General features: G+C 45.9%; 1 protein-coding gene across 2 annotated transcripts in view; it reads left to right on the forward strand.

The window, feature by feature from the left end:
- Positions 1–26,511, forward strand: part of CEP95 (centrosomal protein 95) — a 717,939-nt gene that overhangs the window by 1,193 nt on the left and 690,235 nt on the right. The gene's annotated exons all lie outside the window — the stretch shown is intronic.

The following is a 26,511-nucleotide window of genomic DNA, read 5'->3' on the forward strand; positions in this document are numbered from 1 at the left end:
ATCTTTTTTTTTTATAGAACTTTCTGCTGCTCTCAGAACTACTGTGAATAACCAACAGATGTTTCCTTTTCTCAGCACAATGTTTTTTTTATTGATTTTTATCAAAGCTGAGTTAATTCAAACGTGATTTGCTGCTTTTGTTCTTATTTTTGTAGCAAATGTTGTACCACTTTAATGCCGATCTTTCCTTTTTATATCATAAGTTAAGATCTCATGATACTTTTGTATCCAAACAATAAAATAGGCTTTTGTGGTTTCAGACTCCTCTCTTGCTTTAGGCGAAGTTGTCTAACTTTAGAGCTTTTCGTTGATTACATGGATGTGGTCTTTTGCTCCTCAAGATTCATAAACGTACTTAGCAGTAGTCATCATTTCGCATGTCTACGCTGACAGCAAAAGGCTGCTAGGGATATATAATATTTAAGGGTTATTGTGCACTTTTACTGTTAAACCTCCCAACAATTTCTGCATTATGGTGCAGAGTAGATAAGATGTCCATAATCCAATTACTAGCATTTTGGTGTGAATATACCCTAGGAAGTAGCCAGAAAATTAAAATACCCCCACTTTGAACCAAAACTCTGATGGCATTAAGCAAGTGAGCCTGACCCTTGTCTCTTGCTTCCAAGCATCAAGCCATTCATCCTTGCACCTACCGTCAACCTGCTGATATCTACTAAATCACCTTTACACTCTGTCATCCATTCGTTCTTTCATCCATCATTCCATTTTTTATCATTTGATCTGTTCATTAACACATCCATGCATGCCTCATCCATTCATCCTTTGACTTACACAGCCATCAATAAAGCTTTTCATCCATCAATTGATCCTTTTTGCCATCCATTCACTCAGTTTCCATTTACTCTGGCAATGTTTCACCCATCCATCTATTACCCTCTCGGATTTCCGTTTACCCTGGCACCTATCCATCCACTTATATATTCACCCACCCATCCATCGACTCGGTTACTTATTCACCCAAGCATCCATCCTATCACTGTTTTTACATTTCTTTAACCCCTTCTTACTTTCACCTTTCCTTCCACTGAATATTCCATCCTTTTTTCCCTTTTCTCTCAAATCATGCACGTTTCTTCCTTAATTTTGAGCTTTCATCTGCTGAGTTTCAGAAAGGAGAAGCTCATTAAATCCCCCACTCGCTATAGTTGCTAACGGGATTCGTGATGCTCCTGCATATACCCATACTGACTAGTTTAAAAAATAGCCCACAAAATCTTTAGCTAATTTGCATGTTTTGAGAATTAAACTATCTTTGACCTTTCATTTGAAAGTCCAGTTGGTCTGTTCACTCTCATGTAGGCACCAAATGGAACTGGATTCTCTTCTGCACTGGGGATACCCTACTTTTTAGGCATTGCTTTGTTGCTTGGTCTGGACACATAATAAATCCTCTTTGCTGGCATGACTACATCTGCTTCTCTTGGCAAATTTCACTCAGTTTTTTGAGTAGTAGCTCTCTTAACTTCCTGTGTGTGTTCTGGAAATTTTCCCAAGTGCACTGACTGCAGGGTGCTTTAGTTTGAGTAGTTGGGTTCTGCAGGTGGATGGTAATATTTTGTAATGTTCTTTAATCTAAGTCAGATTCATGATGTCTTAGTCCATGTTTTCTTCCTGTGTGTTCAGTGTCTTCAGCCATTATGGTATTGCTGATACAGTACATACAGGACACATGGGTGAGAGGTCTGGTATTTATGTCCCTGGGGCAAGGCCAAAACCAGAAATTTTGCACTTAAAAGCTAGGTAGACAGCAGTCAAGCTTCTTTCCATTCACAGCACAAGTATGGCATAGTAGCCGTTGGACAAGTTTGCCCCATAGACAATGGGTGCACAACTTGGGCAGCAGTCTCACTAGCTTCTTTCACATTTAAACAGATTGTGGGTTCTATAGAGGGTGTAGCATAAGGTTTTCTATTAACAAGCAGAGCCTCTATCTTAGGAAGGAAAGATTGGTTGGATAATAATGCTATATAGTTTTTCTAAGACTGAAAATGTGCAAATTACCTGATTGTTTAATAAAATGCTTCAATGTGCTAATTTCACCGTCTTGAAGCATACTTTGGATGCTGTGCTTTAAGCTCATAAGCTAGTAAATGGCAGACCGATGAGATTTTTCTATTAAATAACCATATAATTATCCAAATCCGTTGCTGGCCTCTGACTAATGTTCTCAGAAGTAAACCAATTTGCTTGTTGTGTTTCAAGATCTATGTGGACGATATGCGATAGGATATGTAAACCCCAGTGATTTTTGGAAACTAACACTAAATAAGGAAAAGTTGATGAACGTTTCTTTTGGCTAATCCTTACGAAAAAAATGATATACATTGGAGATTGGAAAAACTTAACATTTTATATCCCTTCCTGAGGAGGCTGTTATTGAAGCATGTGCGAAAACTGCCAAGGTCCTATACGGCAGGTGTAGTAAGCTATTCTGTATATACTATACCAAAGTAATATATAATTTGCACAGCCCAGTGGATCCCCAGAGGTATAGCAGAGTAGCTAATACCTTACTCTCTTTTGTGATAGTGTAGCTGAGCAGTTTGGCTTGTCGGAGGGTAGTGTTAAGCATTTGGTGTACACACTCAGGCAAGAAATGATGTCACACACTCAAATACTGAATCCAGAGCAATTGTTTGTACACAAAGTTGTTACTTTATTTTTATTACGAGAACCAAGAATCACTTAGTGCAGGCAAGTTATACAGTTTGCAGGACTGGTAATAATTCTCAAGAATGCAATGTGGTTTTGTAAATGCAGTAAATGCTTTACAGTATTAAGAAAGCTTTCTGTAAATGTCAATCAGTTACAATGTTTAGAATTTTGCAATGTTAAAGATAGGCAATGTAATGTTTCAGTTCAATGTATTCCTATGGAGTAAAACAAGGTTAGTGACTTACAGGTAAGTACACAGTTTTGTAGTTCAGTCTGGGGCTGGTAGCACTTACATAGGGCAGGGTCAGGTAGGTGAAGAGAGTGCAACCTCAGCGGCACAGGGGAGGTCGTGAACAGAGGTCAAAGGAGAGGTTGAGCCCAATGAGGTGCTATGGAGACGGGATACTTGGAAGAGCACCGGTCACAGGTGGGTACCTGTGGTTTCTAGTTCAGGGCCCAGGGATCAAAGGTAAGGACAAAGGGGGCCACAAGTAGGCACTAAAGTCGCACCTCCAGTGGCACTCTGGCAGCAGGGTGCAAAGTAGGCGTGGGGCTCCCAATGTAAACCAGTGGAGAACATCTGTTGGGAAGAAATGCTGCAGGCTTGGTCCAGGAGGCTGGGTGAGGGCGCCCATCGGCTGGGCAGGTTAATTGGATAGCTGGGGGACACCAAGGCACAGTCAGCTGGGCTCCCTAATGTTGGGGGATTTAGGATGCAAGGGTGCCTTTTGGTGTCTGGTTTCCTTAGCTGGGTCTAGTTGATGTCGGGGGGGCGGGGGGGGAGGCTGGGACCCCTCGAACAGAGGCTGCAGGCGTCGGGGAGGAGTCTGGGAGAGGTCAGCCACTGGTGTAGATGAGGTCAGGATCGCCCGAGAGACGTCTCGGGCTGCGTGTTTTTAAAAAAAAATTCAGGCCATGGGCATTTGGTGCAGAGTGGTGCAGTATCACAGACCTGCCTGGATCTGGAGACTGGACTTGTTTCTTTGCTGGACAAATCTGGTGTTCACAGGAGAATGGACTCCTTGTTGAAGACAGAACAGGTCCTCCGGGCTTCTAGATTTTGCTGGCTGCGGGTCACGTGAGTTTCTGGAAGCAAGGTCACTGGAGGAGGAGACGGGCCGCTAGGACTAGAGCCAAGTCAGTCGTCTTCTTATTCTCCACTGCTGCACGGCTCTTTGGTCCTTCTTCTTAGGTCATCTAATCTATATTCTGGGTTCAGGGTTGCACCCTAAATACTGTATTTAGAGTGTGTTCTAGGGGTCTTGAGGCAGTACAAATAGGCTACTGACCTTAGGTTGACTACACCCTTGGTGTGCTCACCCCACGTGGGGTAGTGAACACTTCCCTAACCCTGATAGGGGGATGCCCCCATCAGTAAGATGTGTGTGTATAACATAACAAGGATACCCCAATCTTTGAACCTGGGGATTACAATAGTTTTGAGAGAGACAACGGTTCATACAAGGCCAATTGGTCCTAGAGAAAGCTTTTTATCATAAGTGATTGTCAATCATATAAGGCCTGGCAGAAAAAACCTCTACTGAATAACTGTCGGAAGGGACACAGATTTTTTAATAAAAAAAAAAAAAGTTCTTTTTTATATTAAACAATTTAGTTTATTGAACAATATAGGTTTGTTTGGATTGATAGATCCAGTGCACACGTAGAAGTGGAAAAGGGTGTGATGCAGAGAGAAAATAAAAACATACATCGCATTGACAACATAGGTAAAAACACCTTGGTACAAATCGCTAAGTAAGTTAAGTTCAGTGATCCTCTAGGATGTTTTTCAAACTGCAGCAGGCAGGTTCAGTGGTGGTCGGTCTGTGGTGTTGTGGGAAGGGTATGGCAAAACGGACAAGGGCGGGGCCTGTGCAGGTGATCTGTGATGCCGCGTTGAATGATGTTGAGGGAGGTGAAGATCGAGTCCAGGAGGTGTCTGGTGTCTTATTTTTTTTTTCTTTCTTCTTCTCCCATTTATTTATTTATTTTTCATGGCTTCTATGCCAGAATAAAAGCTGTAAATATAAAGTTCAGCGGTTCAGTGGATCCCAGTAGATCTCGATTATTTGTTCCTTTGGTTACTGTTAAATGTAATAGGTGGTGTGGTAGTGAGGAATTGAATTCCCATATTTTTAGGATAGGTGATAAACTAACTCTCATATTGCGACATTTCATTCTATTCTCCTCTCCTTTACAAACTTAGTTTTTATGGGTAATGTCTGCCGATATAGAGTACGCCTCTAGCAGCAATGACTACATTATTAAAGGAATATTGTCGTGTAGAGAGGGAAATTTTAATATTATTTGATACAGAAATATACAGTTTTGAGTCAACGTCTTTCACTAGTTGACAGTAGGAATAGTAATATCTAAGAATAAGAAAAGTATGTGTCTGTCTCTTAGACAAACAATCCTCCAGTCACATGGCATCTCCCCTAATAAAGGCACCTGACTCAAATGCGTACTCTCCCATTTCATGAGGGAGACCAGCAATTTGAGAGCTGGATAGAAGGTTTTTTCCCATAAAAATAGAATTAAATATTTCATCGACATTACATTTGGCAGTAGGTTAGATCATCTGAGGGCTTTCTGTGCCCTTGCTAGATTCAATATAGTATCCTCCTTATTTCTTCATGAGATTGTTGCCAGCTCTGTGAACTCTGGTAAGCGTTACAGAATCTGTTGTGTTGCGGTCCCTGGAACCACAGAGGAACGGATATAGAGAGGATAAAGGCATTTCGGAAGCCTGAGAGCCTTTTCCATCTCTGTTTTGCCCTGAACTTTGGGCTGATGAACCCACTGTAAAATTGCTTTCTCTTAAACATAAGCCCACATTCCATTTCTTGGTGGCATTAAAGTACAGTCTACTATAGTCATGCCAACTTTTTCTCCTGAAACTAGGGGGACTAGTTGAGTGATGTTCATGCATCAGCCACATGGGTGTTGACAAATAAGTTTGTCAAGAATTATTGGCTGTCCAGCAAGCCAGGAGATGCTGCTCAGTTTGGAAGAGGGATTTTGTAGGCTGGTGTTTGTTGATACCTTTTTTAGGAACGGTCCCGGGTGTAGTGCTTCATGGTTATGATCTTGACCTAGGGCTTAGGGTTTAATTTCTAATTGGCTGCTAGAACTAGGGTTGTGATTGATTGTAAGGGTTTGGTCTCCTACTGGGCTTAGGGCTAGTGGTGTGATTGGTTAGGGCTAGGGTTCTAATTGGCCGAAGTGGTCACCTGACCACTAGGGCTATTTAAGGTCGAGGTTCAGGGCGTCTCAGCCCAGGCGTCAAGGCTAAGGGCAGAGAGGACAAGGGCAGTTGCCTGTTTGGCTCTGTTCTTGTTGGGTCCGTCTTAGGGCCAGAAATGTTGCTGATTTTCCCATTCACCAGCACCCAAATTAACCCGTCGTCAACCAGAGTAACACACTCACAGCAAGTGTTCTTTACAACTATATCCCATCCAGACTCACACCCCATGCTCTAATTACTCCTAACAGACCACCGTTTTGTCACAATCAAACCTATACTCAGTCTTACATCATTTCATCCACCAACAACCTCCTTTTTTTCTTTTTGCCACAACCACACAACCCTTACACTCCACTGCACCTCAATATTGACCTCTTTTAGCAATAAAACCGAACACAAACACTCTTCACTCGTGTTCATCCCCTCTCCCACACCACATACTCTTTTCCAAAGCACATCACCACCCCCCTCATACAGCTAATACCAGCGCTAAGGACACACCTGCTACAATATCGCGCAACATCATATAGGCAAAAGAGGAGGTGGCCTAGCTGTTGTGTTCAAGCAAATATTAGGTATCACTAAAGCTGATGACCTCTCCATACCAGGTTGTGAGGCCTTCTTCACCAGATGCAACCCTATACCATCTTCCTCCTATAACTTCCTGCTCCTTTACAGACCTCCAGCTAGGAATGCAACATTCCCAGGCACATTTCTAGGCACCGTTTCAAACTGTATAACACTAGACCCCAACCTATGCATTATTGGTGACCTAAAAATTTGGTTTGATAAACCCAATATGCCTAATCTAAAAGCAATCTTCTCTGGCCTTGATGCACTGAACCTAAATCAGATCACCCGCGCTATCGCTGGACACATCCTAGATGTAATTTTTACAAATACACAACTAGTTACCTTTCAAACAGTTACTCCAGTCACATGGTCGACCACCATTTGTTTGCTTTCTAACATAAAGCAACACACCTAAAACCACCTTACCTGTATCACCTGTCGACTGTGGGACAAACTAAATTTTGAGCACTTAAAAACACAGCTAATATTCAGTACAGCTCTAGACACAATATATTCTGTTCATAAACTATATGATTGGCTACAGGAAGTGTTTGATATCCTAATACCACTAAGAACGACTCAACAGAACAAAGAAAATAGGCACCTTGGAGAAATGCAGAGCTAAAAGAGATAAAACATCAAATTAGAAAGCTACAACGTACCTGGCTCAAAAAAACTAAAATCAAGCCAAAGTTCACCTACAGAAACGTAACAGATTATGCAAGTCGGCTATAAAAAAAACAAACAAAAAAAAGATACTATTCAGACCAAGTTCAAAATGCTAAATGTGCAAATAAAGAATTCTGTAAAATGCTCTCTGTAATTCTTAAACCAAATTCCCTAGAAGGAGCTTATCCCATTACTCAAGATTTCACAGACAAAGTGGCAAATCATTCCACGACCAAAGCAGACCCGTTGGACTCCTATTTAAAACAAAGAAAAACAACCAGCTCCGACCATCTTCCAAAATAAAGTCCACCAGTATGTTAACCCAGCCTCTCCATTCCTTTCAACAAATTTCACACAGTGACTTTATGGACCTGTTCAAAGCAAGCAGGCCTGCCGGCAGCCCTTCTGACCTGTGTCTACCGCAAACCTTCAAGAAAATTCTTCTAAGTACCTCTGCTGCCACACCGGTAAGAATCATCAACAATTCCTTAACTTCAAGACTATTTCCAGAAGAACCAAAAAGGTCATACATATGCCCATTACTAAAGAAAACCAACCTAGACCCGCCTAATCCCAACAACTATAGACCGATTACTTTTCGTGGGCAAACTAATGGAAAGAGCAACATTCGCCCAGATGTTACAGTTCATTGAAGATAATTCTATACTTTCAGACTTCCAAACAGGATTCCGTCCAGGATGAGGCACAGAATCTGCTCCCATTGCCATCTGAGATGACATTAAGAACACAGACCAGAACGGGTTGCTGCACTACTTCTCTTGGCAGGGGTGTGGAATTTAATAAAATATCTACTTGTCCATGGGGGAGGTTACTTCATAAAACTGCTTGTCCTGTAACAAAATCCACTTGCCCCTTTGGGGCCATGTAGTGCAGCGATAAATTATGGCTGCAATCTCCTTATATAAGAGCTCTGATATAGCCGCTCTGATTATGCCAGGGCTTATACCATAGTAGTGTTTGAATACTTGCAATCCCCTTATGTTGCCACGTTTCCGCAGATCTACATATTGGGCTGAAGGTAGTGGAAAGCAATAGTCCCAGGGTTAGAATGCTCTTTAAAGTCTGTGCATGTTTTATAGGTTTTTCAACAACTATTCTCTAATCTTTTCCCATACTGAGAAATGTTGGAAATTTACTCCTGACAATGACCGACTTAAACCTTCTTCCAGAGCTGGGAAAAAAGTAGTTGGAGGGAAAGTGAACTTGCAAACACTCAGATTTTCACATGAGCAAATATGCTCATGTAGATTTGCTCTTGCTAAATTGCAGGTTCACAATCATTTTCTAGGAGTACTATTTCTTGTCCTACTTCTGTAAATTCTTGGGAATTCACGAAAGCTGTACAGTTGCACTTAATGCAAGGACATATACCATGTGTGCACTTTTGAGACTTTCTTTAATAATTGGACCCCTAATTTGGTCTGGCGTTGAGTGTCCTTGTGTGTTTATTAAAATTCTGTGTCTCTCCCTCCTTAACTGTGCGTGACAGCATTCCGCTCTTTCACACAGAGCATATCGGCACACTAAGTAGTTTTTAGGTCTCGCCTAATCAGCGCTGCTTAAGAATGAACTCTTGGAATCGGTCTGCACTTTTTGGAAAACTCGTGCATGTACTGCACTGTTTCCAATGAGCACTCCTGCATGTACGGCATACACCTTGCGGGAGCAAGCAGTGGCGCCATCTGTTTGCAATTATTGCGCCCTATCTTTGGAAACAGATGGCGCTGCTGCTCGCTCCCACAAGGTAACCGCTGTACATGGACTGAGCTTCGAAGCCGTGCCCTCGCCCCTCTGTTTCATGCCTCTTTCCTCCTTTGCTTTAATAAAACTGATGGGACCGCATTCCAGCCAGCAGCATGAGTAATGAAAACCTATGTGCCTACTGCTTGCTGTTACAAGCAGCGGCGCGTGCAGTGTGCCATCTGTTTTGTGTCAGATTTCACACAAGCGCGCGCCGCTGCTCGCGGGATGCTGCAGCTGCTTTCACTTCACGGTCACTTTCTCACGCTTGTTTATCCATGCTTCTCCCTTGCACTCGGTCTCCATATCGGCCCAGGACAACCCCACTGCCCCTCTGCTTGGTGCCTCTTTCCTCCTTTGCTTTAATAAAACTGATGGGACTGCATTCCAGCCAGGAGCCTGAGTAATGAAAACCTATGTGCTCTACTGAGAGAAACATTTAATTATTATTCAGGGCAGATAGATACCGCATCACCGGCCTCAGTAGCAGCACCGTGATGTTCCTGTCTATCATTTTAAGCTGATCCTCAGCTGCTTTCACTTCACGGTCACTTTCACGCGCTTGTTTATCCATGCTCCTTCTGTGCGCGCCATCTCGGCCCAGGACACACCCGTCTGTCATTTTCAGCTGATACTCTGGGGAGAGAGGGTGGCGTCTTGCACCGGCTGGTGTTTTCACGCCGCCATCCCGGTGTTTGCACGCTGAGCCCTAAAGCCCTTTGCAGAATGATCCCCGTGTGAGTCATTTTGGAAGGGGGTTAAAGTGTCACGCGATGTATGCTTTGCAGTGGGGGTCCGTATTGCTTGTTGAACGAGGGAGCAGGCCACGGCATTGAGTATATTGAAGAACACCAGCTTTGTAACATAGCACCAGACTTAATGGATATGCAAAAATCAGTGAAGCTAGCTATAAAACAACCGATTATCTATTTAAGACTGTAAATCAGAAAATTTCACCATTTAAAGGAAATCGCTTGCCAAAGCTTAATTTATTTTCCACATGACATGAATGATGGGATTCATATAGAACATGTACAGCTGCCCAAACAGGCGTCCTGGCGTTAAGCCAATACAGCAGGAACCATTATGCATTCAACACCAAAACTAATGAGAGGAAAACGACCACGTTTTTAGCCTTCTCCTGAATTGAGATTCATCCGCCACCTCACGCAATAAGTGAATATTATTCCATAGTTTTGCTGCTAAATATGAAAATGCTTTGCCTTCCATTCTCTTCAGTCTGAAGATGGGCAGCTGTAGCATCCTTGCTCTACTGGATTTCAGGTTTCTAGCCGGAATATAATGCTGAAATCTGTCTCTCATATTTTTGACCTATAGCTTGGTGTATGCGGTGTACCATTTTTTTTTTAAACAGATTTTTATTGAGTTTCAGTAAACATACATTCAAATCTGTGGTCCTCGGGATGCGCAAGGGAGAAAGTCAACATACAGTACTATAGCTAATATGACAAGCAGGGCACAAGGTCATGCCCAGCCCCCACCAAGTACTTGTGAAGCAGCTCAGTCCATCAGCATGTTTGACCCAGTCCAATGAGGCAAAGCTACAAGAGGAACTCCTGACCCCCTCCCTCCCCTGCCATACCCAAAACACCCCAACATCGCCCACCCACCCAAGCATGTCGCCAGATACTGCAGCATCCAGAAGGCAAACATCTCCCACACCACCTATCAGTCTCCCTACCTCAGAGGTCGGGGCAGCACAGGGATCAGACACACAGGGTGAAGCCTCTTATCATACTCGCAGGGGGTGCAGTGCACATTGTACTCCCACAGGTGGGCAAGGTCGTTCAAGGGGCCCGTTCCACATCCTCCCATCAAGGGTATCCTGCTCCTCCAAAGCCGGATGCTTGACCAGTTCCAGGAGTGCTACCCATGCCGGGGCCATTTCCAATGAGTTCTCACTCCCATTACGCTGAGCCATACAGAGCCCATAGTTCCCCTCACTTTCTGCCCATTTCACCAGCTCTTTATTCCAGCGCACTAGACTAGGCCCCTGCCTCATTTTCCAGTGGGAAGTAAGATCTCTCTTAGCTAATACCAACCCTAGGTCAATGAACCTGCTGGTAACCTTAGTTTTGGCAGTTTGGGGGAACCAATGTAACAAGCAGGCCCCTGGAGTCACAGCTATCTCCCTCTCCGTCACAGCCAGCAGGACAGCCATCACCCCTCTCCAGAAGTCTCCCACCCACGGGCATTCCCAAAACATGTGGAGAAAACTCGCCCCAACCTGGGCGCACCGGGGACAAGTGGCCGCCACCCCAAAGTATTCAGCGTGTATGTGGTGTACCATGTTCAAAGATTTAAACTCCTCAGCCCTTCATTAGGAGATTTACAATTAGAATTAGGGGGATAAACTGGGTGTAGGAGGGAAGGGCGGATATAGGACTCAAAGGCTGTGTAGGTTTCGCAATTTTGATTGTTTTTTATTTAACGTTCTGATATATGTGAATATGAATCTAGTGTTTCCTCCATGAGGTTTCTTGTATATTTAATTATGCAGCACAATAGCCTTGGTGCAACATCAACTGTTGCATAGCTAAACACTTATAAGGTCCCAAAGGCGAGACCTATTGGCTATGCCAATGCTTATTGTTTAGTGCCAGTAACTACTATGGCAGTGTATGCGTTTTGAGACACACGCATCTTTTTTGTTTTTGCCAATGTTTGTTATAATGGTGAGGGTCGGCAGCTCCCACACCAATAGGGTTTTACAAAAACGTGCCAAAACAAGTCACACATTGACGAAACTAAAAAGCTGGCCACCAATTTAAGACCTACTGGCTTTGCCAATGCTTGTTTATTTGTTTCCCATAATCTTAGTGAAACTGGTTACACTGATTTTCCATTCTGAATATTTTTGGGAAATACTAGCATGCATCAACACATGTTACTAAACAATGCTGCAAATAAATGTTACCTGAAATTTTACAGTAGTTTAGCAAAAGTTTTTTTTTTTTTGTTTAATTTTTTTATGAATATTTTATTTTGAAAGCAAAGACTCATCAATCTTGCTTTCAAGCTTCTGCACATATTTCCATCAAATCAGAGAGCATTCTGGGAGCATTACACATAGCCTCATATTACTAAACTGAAAACGTGTGTACACATTTATTATACTGGAACCACTGTCAGTAGTGCAGTCGGAGCTTACAACATTTACTTAAAGTGCTCAACCAAGTAATAGCTGCTTTCAATTAATAAACCATAAATACAAGTTTGAACAGCATTAACATATGGGCAAAAATATTACCTTAACTGCAGACAGTGCCCTTCCCTGATCATAATGTGCTGCTGCAAACTGGCAACCAAAGGGTTTGTGCTGCAGGGGGTTGGGCCTACTTGTCCCAAGGACAAAATACACATGAAAACTTGTTGCCCTTGACCCCAAACAGTATGTTCTGGGCGACGGGCTATAGAAATTCCACATCCCTGTCTTGGAGCTTGTAGCTGTCTTTCACACGGTTGACCATGACACTCTAATACAAAGACTCTACGAAGCCGGCATAGAAGGGACTGCTCTGGACTAGACTCGTCTTACCTTCACAACAGAACTAATGTCATCCACACCCCCTTTCTCTTCCAAATCCTACTTCACAAAAGCAGGGGTCCCTCAAGGCTCTATCATCTCACCTATGCTTTTCAACATTTACATGAAGTAATTACTGGCACTGATCAATCAATTTCACCTCACACGCTATAATCATGCAATGACACACAAATACTCCTTCAAATGAAAAGCTTCAAAGACATTTGAAACTCACCATTTTTAGTTGCCTCAGAGCCGTAGATCAATGGATGACATGGAACCATCTCAAATTGAATGCTTCCAAAACGTAAATACTCACATGTGGCGATTGGAAAAATGACGACCCACTCTCCTCCTGATGATCTGGGAACTCCACCTAAAGTCTCAAATGAAGTAAGAAACCTCAGAATTACCAGGGATTCCAAGCTATCAATGAATGCCCAGGTGGACAAACTAGCAATATCAAGCTTAGTTACTATAAAAACTCTGTGACGCATCTTCTCCCACCTGGGATTTCCACACAAGGTCCAGGCTACTATCTCTCTTGTTCTGTCTAAACTCTATTACGCCAATAGCCTCTACCACAGATCACCTTTAACAACTATGAAAAGACTACAACAAATTCCGAACTCTGCTGCCAGACTACTCTTGCATATAAAGCCACAAGGCCACATCTCTCCTGTCTTGAAAGCCCTACTTTGGTTACTGGTTATCAGAAGATCCACATTCAAGCTGCTCTGTATCACCCGCAAAGCGATACATGGAACAGGAGCCACTCTTCATCATGAACAAAATCACCAAATACATTCAACAAAGAAACCTCCGCTCCAGATTGGCACATCGCCTCAAAATCCCACCATACAAGAACAAGCGTTTGCAATGCAATAGGTCTCACATTTGTGAGAGTTGGAGCTACTGGCATTGTAAATGATGTCTTTTCAATTTTTTTTTTAAACTAATGTGCTTTGGTTGGGGGCGGAGCTTGCCCAGCTGTAAGATGGCCTCTCTCGCTTAGAGCTCCGCCATCCACCGAGACCATCCGTTATTTATCCTGTCTTCCCTGCCTTGAGTTGGCCCCGCTGCCAGAGACTTACCCTCCGGATCGCCGGCACTGCCCGAGGTTCCCCTTTCTACCGCTGCCCGGAGCTGAATTGCTGCCGTACGCGAGCGGCGCGGTGAGGCCTACCGCCCGCGCGCTCGCAAAGGGATCCTGCGGCCTACCTGCGCCCCCGCGCTGTGACTGCGGTGTTGCGGGCTCTCCCTGCCTGCGGCCGCGGACTGCCTCGGCCGCTGCGGTCTGCCGCATGCCCCTCGTGTTTCAGGAGGCCGGCGGGTGGGCCCGGGTGGACGACAGCGGCGGCGGACCTGATGCTTGTGCTCCTGCGGTGACGCGGAGACGGCCGCTGTGTGGCTGCTGCGGCCTGGAGCTGCCTGGTGTTCCTGTGCCACGCTGAGTGTGCCTGGGCCTGTGGCGCTTGAGCCCTCCAGCTGCTGCGACCGTGGGGGCGATGGGGTGCCTGGCGCCGAGACCCGTGAGTACTGCCTGTGATCCTGCCTCCCGGGTGACTGCTTTACTTCCTGCACCCAGCCTCCTCTCTCTTTGCCTGCTTTGGCAGCGGTGTGGGACTGCCTGAGGTGTGGACTTTGCCTGACATGGTCTGGCCTGCATCGGCACCTGTCCTGAAGCGGGGGGGGTGGTCCGTCCCTCACAGAGGGCGCTCTTTGTATCCTGCATGGTGCTTGGTGGGGGACCCTCCGTCTCCCTGGTCAGTAGCTGTTGGCTCTGGGGGTGATGGACTCTTGCTCTACACGGTCTCTTGCCCCTTCCTCGCCCCGCTATCCAGACTCTGGCCCCGGAGTGTCTACCGCTGGCCTGTCGCTCTGATTGGGGCGTACCCCATCATCCCTGCTGGTTCGGCTCTGCTGCATTTCCTACTCCAGGATCCAACTTTGTGGCCGGGCCTACTGTGGCCCCCAGGGTGCTAACCTTGCGATGGGGAAACCCGACCAGTCCCAACCTAAGCTCCGCTTCGAATACCGTAAGTTCAGACGCCATGAGGACGCAACCGATGCGGTGCCCTTGGTCTTCGAGGCCCCTGGCAACGACCCGATGAGTGACATCAAACCGATCATTGCAACCATGCAAAAAGGGCTCTCAGCCATTGACTCTAAAACTGACTCACTGGCTTACAGAATGGACAGGATGTCCGAACGGGTCGACAAACATGCAGAGCGTCTTAACATGGCAGAGCATTGCATAGCAGAGGTGGAGGAAGCCCAGACGGACACCGATGGCACCCAAAAGCAAATGGAGTGCTCGCTGACTGCGTTGCAAGATCGGGCTGAGGACTTAGAAGCCCGTGCGTGGCGCAGCAATATTCGCATTACAGGCCTGGCGGAATCTACGGCAACCGGGAAGATGGAAACTTTCGTCAAAGCTCCTGACCACCCTTCTGGGAGCAGACACTTTCTTCGCTTTCTTTGTTGTTGAGAGAGCCCATCGCTCACTCTGCCCTCGCCCCCCGCCAGGTGCCCCTCCTCGCCCTATAATAGCGAAATTCCTAAACTATCATGACAGGGACGCTGCGCTGCGTTGGGCACGAGAGTTGGGCGCTCTACGCTACGAGGGCTCTTCCATCTCCCTATTCCCGGATTTCACCCTTAAAGTCCAGGAAGCCAGGCGGCAATTCCTCCCATTGAAGCGCAAATTGCGAGATCAGCACATCGAGTATGCCATGCTGTATCCTGCGCGTCTCAAGGTTCTTTTTGTTGATAAACCCCGTATTTATGCTGACCCGCAGTCACTTCAGAAGGCACTTCGTGACTGGGAAAGAGCTGGCGGGCAGGCGAAAGATCCGGCTACCTCGCCTACATTGCAGGAGGCACCTGGTGCTCTTGATGACAATGACTGAACTCCTGTTGTCCTCCTCTAAATATTCCCATGCTTTGTTTATCTCCTGGTTATTGCTCTGGTCAGTCAAGCTGTTTTCTTCTGCCTTTTCTTCAAATACTGCAGGTTGCCCATTGTGTCTCATCTTCACAGTTGTATGATACTTGCATTAAGGTTCTATTCTATTAGCGCTGCTGCCCCCTGTTTGACAGTGTCCTTGTTTTCAATCGCTTTGCTTGTGGGGTTTATGTCAGCTGCTGTTGAGGACGCCACAAGTCTGTCCTCTGTGTGGGGAGTCGCCACGCTACACTCTGCTATTAGAAAGGCAGGGAACCTCCCTATTCCTTATGGTCGGTGGTATGGCGGGGAGTTTGATACAGTTTGTGTCGCTGGGTAACCTCTGCCCCACTGCGTCACCCGCCGGTAGTTCTCTTGGTTTACGTTTTCTTTGTGTTTGTTCAGGTTGGATGTTTTGTGGTCTTATTGTTTCTCCGGGTTCTTGGGGGGATGGTCTGCCACTGCACAGTTGGGTAGTGCCGGGTGTGGGTGAGGGGTGGCTGGTTTTAGGGTTTTACCTTTTTTTCTTCTTCCTTTTTTTCTCTTCCTTTTGTATGGATCATGTGTACGAATGGCGTCCCCATGGTCGACATAGCGACTGGTGTGGTGATTCCTATTGCTAGTGAAGGTTGTCAATATGGGTGACCCTCGGGCTAGGCCCAAATCACCTTCCAGTGTGACTCTACTGTCATGGAATGTTCGGGGGTTAAATGATCAACAAAAGGTGAGGAAGATTATTGCTTATTTGAAGCGTAGAGAGGTGGATGTGGCTCTGCTCCAGGAGGCGCACCTACCCCTGGGCGCCGCGCTCCTCCCTGGCCGAAGACTGGCGGGGGTCTCTCATGCTGCTTGTTTTACTTCCCACGCTAGGGTTTTTTTGACTTGGCTCAACCCTAAGGCTGGTTTTCAGTTAGTACCCTTGCATACTGACCCCGGATTTGTTATCTCTCGCTGTCACAGCCCACGCTGGGACTTCCTGGAGGTTAACTCCTATGGCCCTAATTTTCATGATCTTGGGTTCTACAGGTCCCTTTTTGAATTGCTTAAAGACCATTGTGCTCTATCGATACTCTGGGGTGGGAACTTTAACTGTGTAATGGATACGACCCTAGATCGCTCTAAGGGCCCTAGTCGCCCTCTCTCGGCCACGTCGAAGGCTGTGCAGGATGTTGCCCTGCAGCTCCACTTGGCGGATGTCTGGTGCTCTCCATCCACTACTAGCGGCGGATACACTCATTACTCCGCACAGTAGGACATTCACACGCAAATAGACTACTGGTTTATCTCGCAATCCTTATTGCCCAGGGTACTGAATTGCTCTGTCCTAGCGCGCTCCTTCGCTGATCATTCCCTAATTACTGTTGCTGTGGCAGTGCCTCCTCGTACCCCTTCCCCGTTCTTGTGGCGTTTCCCGCCCTTTTCATTGCTGCACTCTGTTTTCCTCTCCGAGCTGCGTGTAGCGATTTGTGGTTGCTTCGAGACCAACGTGGGATCTGTTGACTCCTTCACCACAGTGTGGAAGGCTTTCAAAGTCTTCATCAGAGGGGTAGCTATTAGCAAGCACGCTGGGGTACTCCGTGCCATTTGCGATCGGCTTACTCTGCTGGAGGCTCGGCTTTCTGATTTAGAGACCCGTCTGCCGCACTCTGACGACCCTGAGCTGCGCGACTCGCTTAAGGCCACTCTGGCTGAATTTCATGAAGCGGCAGACAGCGAGGTCAAGCATATGGGCAAATACGCTTCCGCCTGGGCTTATGGCGAGGCCGATCAGCTTGGCTCTGTTCTGGCGGCTTTGGCCCACCGGCGGGTTGCGGCGTGCGGGGTTGTTGAGGTGGAGGGTGACGACCAATCGACCCTGACGCTACCTGCCTGCATTAATGCGCAGTTTCGAGCTTATTACCAGGAGCTGAACAGCTCCAAACTCGCTCCAAGTGATGATGATATTACTAGCTACTTGGAATACATAGAGCTGCCCTGGCTATAAAACTGGCACAGAGAGATCTTGATGCGGCCTATCGAAGCGGCGGAGCTTCGTCTTGCTCTGGGCTCGATATGCGAGGGAAGCGCCCCTGGCCTCGACGACCTCACGGTATCCTTTTAGAAAGCCTTCAGTGAGCTTCTCATTCCACATCTAATTACCCTATTTCACGAGATGGCCGCGAGTGGCATTATGCCTCCATCTATGCGTGAGACGTTAATTATCACTCTCCTAAAGCCCAATAAAGACCCCAGTAGATGCTCTTCCTATCGTCTGCTCTCTTTGATTAACGTGGACACCAAGCTATACGCGAAGGTCCTAGCTAATCGTTTATCACCGCTCCTTCCGCAGCTAATTGGCCCTGAACAGGCAGGGTTCATTCCGAGTCGCACGCTCTCGCAAAATCCCTGCACAGTCTTTGGAGCAATGCAGGATGTTCGGCCGGAAGTTAAAGCCGCTGCGCTCTTCCTTGACCCCGAGAAGGCTTTCGATTCCATCGAATGGAAGTTTATTTATGCGGTGTTGCGACGCATTGGGGTCGGCGAAGAATTCCTACAAATGGTGTTGGTATTATCCAATTCCCCAGTGGCTCGTGTCTGCACGGGTGATGCGGTTTCGGCCCCTTTTTCAAACCGGCGGGGCATGCGGCAGGGCTGCCCGCTGTCCCCACTGCTGTATGCGGTGGCTGTTGAGCCACTGTTGCGGGCACTGCTCGAATACCACAGCCACAGAGGGCTTCGATTTCCTCAATATAACCTTATTGTTTCGGCTTATGCAGATGACACGCTTTTATATATCAGGGACCCTGAGACACATCTCCCTCCCGTGATTCGGAAGGTGCTGCGCTTTGGGGGTCTCTCCGGCATCAAGATCAACTGGAATAAATCTATACTGTTCCCGTTGACGCCTTCCACAGTGCAGTTTCCCCTAGACTTCCCGTTCCAATGGACCACCGACCCGGTGCGATACCTCGGCATCCAGGTTCACCCAGATGCAGACGTGGGGTACTTGGGGCTAATTACGGTACACTAATAGAGAAGATGGGTAGTGATGTGGATAGGTGGATACGCCTCCCATTGTCCTTGGCTGGTAGAGTTTCTTTAATGAAGATGGTGGTACTGCCCCGCCTACTCCTCTTGTTTCTCAATATACCCATAGTAGTCCCTAAACACTTTTTCCGCGAACTGCGGTCCCTGATGCTCAAACTGGCATGGGCAGGAAAATCTCCACGAGTAGCCTTCGACACGCTTATGCTCCCGTATGCCTCCGGTGGACTTAACACCCCAAACTTTGAATTGTATTACAGAGCTGCACAGGCCTCTCAGGCCCATAGCTGGGTACATGGCCCTCCAGATCTACCCCATCTTCATATTGAATAAGTTGTCGCCGCCCCCTTCCCGCTGCCTCGTCTCTTAACGCGGGTCCCCACTAGATGCTACGGTATACTGGACTCGATTGACTCTGTTGTACATGCATGGAATGCGTTCCTGACGCTCCGCGACGGGGCGTAATTATACTTGCCACGTATGCGGATTGAGTGGTGCCAATGGTTTGTGCTTAGTTCAGATAGGGGTACCCTGGATTCCCTTCACAAACTACGTATATATTGTATGGGTGATCTATTCCGTGGTGGCCAGTTGGGCACCTGGGAGGAGATTGCGGGTGAGGATGGTGCACACTCAGTTTTAACCAGGTTTCACTTCTTTCGCACTCACATGCTTTACGGGCGGTGCTTGGGTCGACCTGCAGGAGCCCTTGGCCATTCCCCCTTTGACAGCTCTGTTGAGCACCCAGTCCCCGCGTAAGATTAGTTCCAAGTTATACACCCAGGCACAAGAAGCGAAGGCTTCCTCCATTAGTAATGTTAGGCTGGCTTGGCAATCTGATATAGGTGCTCCCATCACAGATGATATTTGGCATTATTGTTGCGAAGTTACTTGCAAGATATCCCTCAACGGTCGTCATCGCATTGCTCACTTAAAATTTTTAAACAGAGTTTATTATTCCCCTGCACGTCTCTTCGGGTATGGTCTGAGGGATACTGATGAGTGTGAGAGATGCCATGCTCCGCACGCTGATTTCTTCCACCAAGCATGGCAGTACCCGCTAGTGTACCAATATTGGGAACTTATTTTTCAGAAGCTAAATGATATTCTAGATTTACCCCTTGTACCGGATCCCCTCTTAGCGCTTCTTGGCTACACTAAACCTCTTAAGAAAGCTGCGTGCAAATTGGTGGCTATGGGTCTACTACTTGCCAAGCGGCGACTAGCGATGAGATGGATGAGAGGTCCGTTGCCTACCCTAGTGGAGTGGGAGCGTGATATGGTCTTCTGTAACACCCAGTCTGATGTGTATAACAAATTGCTCCCCCCCCCCCCACCCCCCTCCCTGCAACCGCCGTTTTTGGGGTATGTTCGAGAAATATCGGGCTGCTCAACAGTCTTCGCTTGAGGCTCCTGGGGACTGTGTGTACCGTTTGCTTTTTTTTTTTTTAAGTCAGGTCTGCATCTGCCATCATCCCGTCTCTCTCTGGATACCTGCCTTCAACCCACTCGCAGCTATTTGTAATCACCTGGCCCACCTGCATGTCCCACTCTCGATGAATTGTACATGTGACTGATATATTGTATGCTCCCTCTCTGCCATTCCCCTCCGTGTTGCCATGCTTCGTATTGTCACTCTTGCAGTGATATGCCTTTGATTTCAGTAATCCATATCATTGTATAAATGTTTGATTCTGTACTTTTTTCTTTCGTTTAACTGTATGATTGGTTTCTTTTCTTTTTCTGTTTTAAAAGCAATAAAAATACTAATGTGCTTTGGTTGGAGTGGAGTGTATGTATCTGGTGTGGAGTGGAATTGTGGGTTTGATTGGAATCTTTTAGTTGCATTTTGCGGAGTAGAATTGAGTGGTGTGTTGTGTATTTGTGTAGTGGAATTATGTGGCATAGTGAATAGATAGAGGTGAGAGCTGAACAGAACAGTTACTAAGTAAGATAGAGAGGGATAGGTAGTTTGTGCATGAAGTGGTGAATGAACCCCTGATAGGAGGAGAGGGTGGATTTTAGGGAGGGACACCTTGAAAAGGCACAGGAAAGACTGTGCTTGAAGACCTGAAGTGTACCAAATGAGAGAGACAGGAAGAGTATGTGAGAGATCAAGAGAGAGGGGTAAGAGATGGTATGAAAGAGAGGGACAAATGAGAGGGGCACCTGGGGGGGGGGGGAGATGGACCAGTGCATAGCAGCAGGAGGTACAGGAAGGTAACACTCCTCTTTAGTGTATCTACCGTTGCTGCATTCAACAGATGAGGGTAGGCTGTAGGCAGTAAATAAAGTGAGGTTCAAAAGAAGCGTTTAGCGCCTACACGTGCTGTGTAAGTATCCCACACATAAAATAACATGCACATCGGCCATTTTGTTGCTGAACATCCCCAAGTCTGAGTCAGAAGCCTCTACAATCATGACATCTTAAACTCTCTGCCCATTCTTTACCTGGACAACATACTCCTGTTCATGCGCCACAGTATGTTATGTTACTTATACTTTTATATCGCTATCACCATGGAGCATAATCTGGTGCTGAGAAGGTGTGTGCCTGGCCTAACTAGGGCAGAGGGTAATGTGGAAAGGCAGATCTTCAGCTTCTTGCGAAATTCAAGAACAGGCAAAGGCTCTGTACATGAGCTACCAACGGTGTTGTATAAAAAAACACAAATACAAACCAGTATTTATCAGAGCCAATAGGTCTGGCTGTGGCCAACTGGCTTGATCATTGTATTGATTTTAATTGCGAGCATTTGCCATAAAAATACAAAAAGGAAAAGAAAGCATGTTTCCTCCTGACTGTGGCAGTCTTGTCCTGAGAAATAATTGTTTAAATAAAATAGAAAAGCATCACAAATAAATTTAAGAGAACAATTTGGGTGCTTCCCAGTAGGTAGGTTACTTAGGACAGAGATAAAGAAGCCTTTTTTAGTTTTAATGCACATTACATCAAAATATGATTTTTATGTGTGCAAATAAATGTACGAGTGGCCTTGTATTCAGAAAACCGTTTAAACACACTAGTTCGACAAAAAAGAAAGATGAGGAATGGTGAAAAAAGAGTATTGGAAAATGAAAGTATTGGCCCACCTGCCTCGTGCACCTGCGATGAGGAAGAGCAAATGCCATCACCGACAGAGCAGGAAAGTCAATGGCTCAAGTGGGTGGACTCATAGCCCCATGTGTATGCTTTGGGGGATGTAAATAAAATATGAATGACCGTTTTGTGTGAAAAATAGTCATTTTCTTCTGATGTGCATTGAAAGTTAAGAGAGTTTAAATACCTGCCTGCTAAGAAGCACACATGTTATATTGAAATTATAAATACTTTTTGTAATAATTACAATTTTTATTGTGTAAGACGGCTACCCTTCAGAGTCAGTATGTGGTTTTTTTTTTCCTCCTTTTTATTTTCTTCTTTAGATCGAGCCTAGAGCCAGCGCGCATGCGCTGCGAGACCTGTATTGGAGTAGGGACTAGAAGCCCCGCCCACTCTCCGCCCATGTTTGCCATTGGATTGTCATTGTCCGTCCTAAATGCTGGCTTCTGATTCGTAAATAGGCTTGTTAGTCCCTCCTTAGTACCGCCTCCACTTTGTCACCTCCCATGGCGATTGGCCCTTTTACTTAGATTGTTACACGGTACCTGTTATTTAGTTTTTCAGTACTATTTTCTTTATCCAGTTTCTCTTACTGCAGGCACGATGTGCTTTGGTGCCTTCTTTACAACCTCGCACTCCCTCCCGTTGTGCGGGCCTTCTTTACCCCCTGCCCTCACTCCCTCCCATTGTCATGCCTTCTTTACCACCTCCCTCCTGCTGTCAGTGCCTTCTCACCCCCGCTCGCCTTCCCTCCCTCCCTCCCGTTGTCCGTAATGCCTACTAATTGCAATAGGTCTCGCGTTTACGCGAGTTTGAGCTATTGGCATTGTAAATGACCATGCCTTTTATTTATGTTTTGTTATATAAAACTTAAATAAAACGCATTGTCATTTACAATGCCAATAGCTTAAACTCAGTTAAAAGTGACCTATTGCATTGCAAATGCTTGTTTTATTTTTGTATAGCAAACTACAGTGGCTCTGCCGGGAAGCATCAATCACTTTGCTGATAAGTACAAATCATTAGAGATCATGAAAACTCCCATTTACTTAAAAAGTCCAGTAGAATGAATTAGTGCGCGCAACAAAAATACAAAATTAGATAGAAAGACACCCTGGTAAACATGAAAGACTCAAAAGTACTTGCAAAACATATTTGTTGTTCAATTTTTACATTTTTTCAAACTGAATATTCTCAAGAGATTTTCAACAACAATATACATCTAATTAGGCTGTCCACGTAAGACACAATAAAAAATTATAGTGACAAGTGTGTCAAAGTGACATAAGTGCTCAGTGCTGGTGACAAGGTGCGTATATACAAGTGTGGGGCTATGTACAAAAATATATACGATTCACAGGAATGGTCAGAAAACAGATTTAAGAAGTATCTCTAAGTCAAGGCTCAATTGCTCAACAATGGGACACAGAGATATTTGAAGGCTGAGCCAAGGTTAAGCGTAGACGTTTCGACCCTGACAGCGCATAAATGATATGTGGCGGCGGGTCTTCGTCAGGGCAGGGGGCAGCCCCAGGGGAACGGAGGTGTTTTGCGCAATGTTGGGGGAGCCAGTTGAATCTGCAGAAGTCAGGAAAGCACAGCCTCAGAGATGAGTGCGGCTTAAGAAAAGCCCATCCAAGGGGCCTTTGGGAAAGTCAATGCACTATGGCTTGGCAATGTCTGGGACAAATCCAATTGAGACCAGCATGAATTATTCAAGGCCAGGAATCCTGTGGCTCGATGGGGAGTCGGGAGGACTCCAGATGATTTTAACAATTAGGAAAGATCCAGGCGAAAAGTCCGGGATTGCAGGCAACAGCTCAGCAGTCTTGTTTTATTTTTGTGGCATATGCTTGCCGCAAAAAATAAAACATTTAAAAAAACATTCCCTCCGCTTGGCAAGGATAGACCTATTGGCTTTGCCACTAATGTTCTGTTGTGTATAAAGATGTATGTGATAGAGAATTCTTCTTCTTCTTCCTTTTTTTTTAACATTTATTTTTTAAGGTTTTTCCATATTACAAGAAATTAAACAGTGCAGGTTCTTGATAACATTCTGCAGACATATTGATATAAGATAGTATCAGTGGCATTTACACAATAGATGAGTGCACAGTACAATGGCAGTCCAATAAGACAGCGATCCAAACTGGCCCGCTCAATTCTCCCTGCAGTTTAGGTTCAAACCCTATCAAATATAATTACACCAGAAAATGAGCTGATTACCGGCTCTAATTTGGGAAGACAATAGTACAGTAGCATTCTCAGCACGAACACATGCAAATAAGAAGACTCCATGCGCATCACGGGGGACTCACCAGAGCAGCGTCATGTCCATTAGGTTTTAAGTTCTACCTTGAGGCCCCACATGGAATATAAATCTGATGGGCAAGGGCTTTACTTCACCACAGTCACCAGAACGTCAGTTTGGGATTCCGCAGAACGAGCCAAGAGGTAGCTCTGTAGTGGGCTCCATATATATTTAGGCTTCGAGGTCCTGGGTAACAGTTCAGCATGTAAAGTCAATTGGTCTTGGCAATAAATCAAGTCATCCAGCCATTCCTTAAATTTTGGGGCCCTCCCTCTGCCCCATCTGCAAGCCACTCTACGCTAAGCTAACAGTAAAGCAATAGCACGAAATTTGCGACAGGACTTTGGTATGTGTTTAGTACAACTTAACAATGCTAGTAACTGCGTGCACTCCAAAACAATGGGAACCATCAGGCGCAGAGCCTCGAAATCCAGAGACCAATATTCGCTCACCCTAGGACATTCCCAGGCCAGATGTAAAAAACAGCCCCTGGGCTACCACATCTATCGCAGTTATCCGTTGCTCTAAGGTTGAATCTGAACATTTTAACAGGAGTGTAATAGAGGCGTTGCAGAAATTTATAGTGTGTGATGCGAAGCCTAGAACTGGCAGATATCTGTTCTGTTTGGAGGCTACAGTATTCCCATTGGTCATCAGTTATGTCAAAGCCCAATTCCTGATTCCACTTGGCACGGGAAGAGCTGGGAGACTCTGTTTGTTGTGTGCGGTAGAGTATAGAGACCAAGTTTCCCGGCAATGTGGCACATAATAGCATGTGTAAGGGAGGGAATGTTGGGGGTTCCTGAGGGAACCCAGGAGTGATTGATCGTAGACCTTGTCAAAGTCGGACATAGAGGAAAATGTCTAGCGATGTAGGCTGAAGATCGTGAAAAAGGCTCTCAGAGGTGCAAAATTTCCCATTTTGATAGAGTTCCCTCCCACGTGTTAACTTTGATACGTTCACATAGTTTGAGGAACCCTGTTTCCTGCAGTAGTTGCATGCGTGGATGATAGGTGAGTGGAAGAAGCGGCAAATATAACATTGGGCATTTAAGGAGAGCCAGAATGCGTCGCCAGGCGTCTACCGTGCATGTAGTAGTGGTGGGCTCAATATCTCGCGTGCGGGGAGGCGTGTGCAGCATGCTATCCAATGGCATAGGGTCCGCCAGCCAGTGTTTCGCTGCAATCTGTGGCATGTATCTAGGGGGATGAAACCAGTAAAACGCATACTGGGGCTGTGCACTTATATAATAGTTCGAAATCTGGCACATCAAATCCCCTTGAGCATATGGTTGCTTGAGAACTTTCCATTGCAAACGGGACTGTTTACGCCCCCAAAATAGTCTTGTCATTTCTGCCGTGAGTCTTTGGAAGAAATACCGCCTGGGATAGAATGGGATATTTAAAAAAAGGTACAGTAGTTGTGGCAAAACCACCATTTTAATCAATGCTGCCCGCCCCGCTAAAGTCAGTGGCAAAGAGATCTACCGGGTAACATTTTCCGTGATCCGATGTATAGCAGTACCGTAGTTGAGGCGCATCAGCTCCTCTCTATCTCTAGCTAGGACTATCCCCAGATAACGTAAGTCTGAATCGCACCACTCCAGAGGGAAGTCCAAGGGGAATCTTACGGCTGCAGGAGTCAAAGGGAAGATTTGTGACTTCCCCAATTTATATGTATCCCTGAAAGTTTGCCGAACACTATGAATTCCCGCAAGAGAGGGTTCAGGTTCTCCTGTGAGTGCCTAACGTATAGCGTTATGTCGTCCGCATATAAGGAGACAAGTATTTGTCTTAGATTGCATCGCAGGGCTTTGTCTTGGTGATGTTGCCTCAATTTGCACACTAAAGGTTCAATTGCAAGCGCAAATAATAATGGGGAGAGTGGGGCATCCTTGCCTTGTGCCTCTGGAGACTGGGAACGCCTCCGACAGATAACCATTAATTAATACTCTTGCCGTTGGTAGCTGATCTAGTAGCCTTATCCAGGACAAGAATAAGGGAGGAAACCCCATTCACTGCAGTATCCCTAAGAGGTAGTCTCATTCGACCGAGTCAAATGCTTTAGTTGGGTTCAAGAAGACTGCCGCCAGCGGCAGCTCCGAAGTAACATTCTGCATAATAGTGAATAGGGTACGAAGGTTATGTGTGGTGGCTCTGCCAGGAACGAACCCTGTCTGGTCGGGAAGCACTAACTTGTCCAATAACAGTGCAAGCCGATTCGCAATAACCTTCGCCAGAATTTTTTGCATCACAATTAATAAGGGATAACGGCCGATAAGAATCACAGTGTAGCGGTGACTTTCCCTGTTTAAGCAGTGATGTGATAAGTGCTTCCCTCATGGAAGTGGGGGGGTATACCAGTGTCCAGCGCCTCCTCATATATCTCCTTTAGGATTGGAGCCATCAAATCTATGTAAGTTTTATAAAACTCAGCAGGCAGCCCGTCAAAACCAGGGGCCTTCCCTGACTGCATTTGCATTATGGCTTCTCTTATTTCGTCTATTTCAAAGGTAGCACTCAAGAATTCCCTCTGAGAGTCCCCCAGCCACCCCAGGGTTATGTCTCCAAGGAAGCTATCTGAATTGAGCTAATGCCTCTCAACCTCACCGTACCTCCGGGCCTCAATATATTTCCCTTTAAATTTCGT

The sequence above is a fragment of the Triturus cristatus genome, chromosome 7 (genome assembly GCF_964204655.1).
Source record: "Triturus cristatus chromosome 7, aTriCri1.1, whole genome shotgun sequence".
In the NCBI taxonomy this organism is placed as follows: domain Eukaryota; kingdom Metazoa; phylum Chordata; class Amphibia; order Caudata; family Salamandridae; genus Triturus; species Triturus cristatus.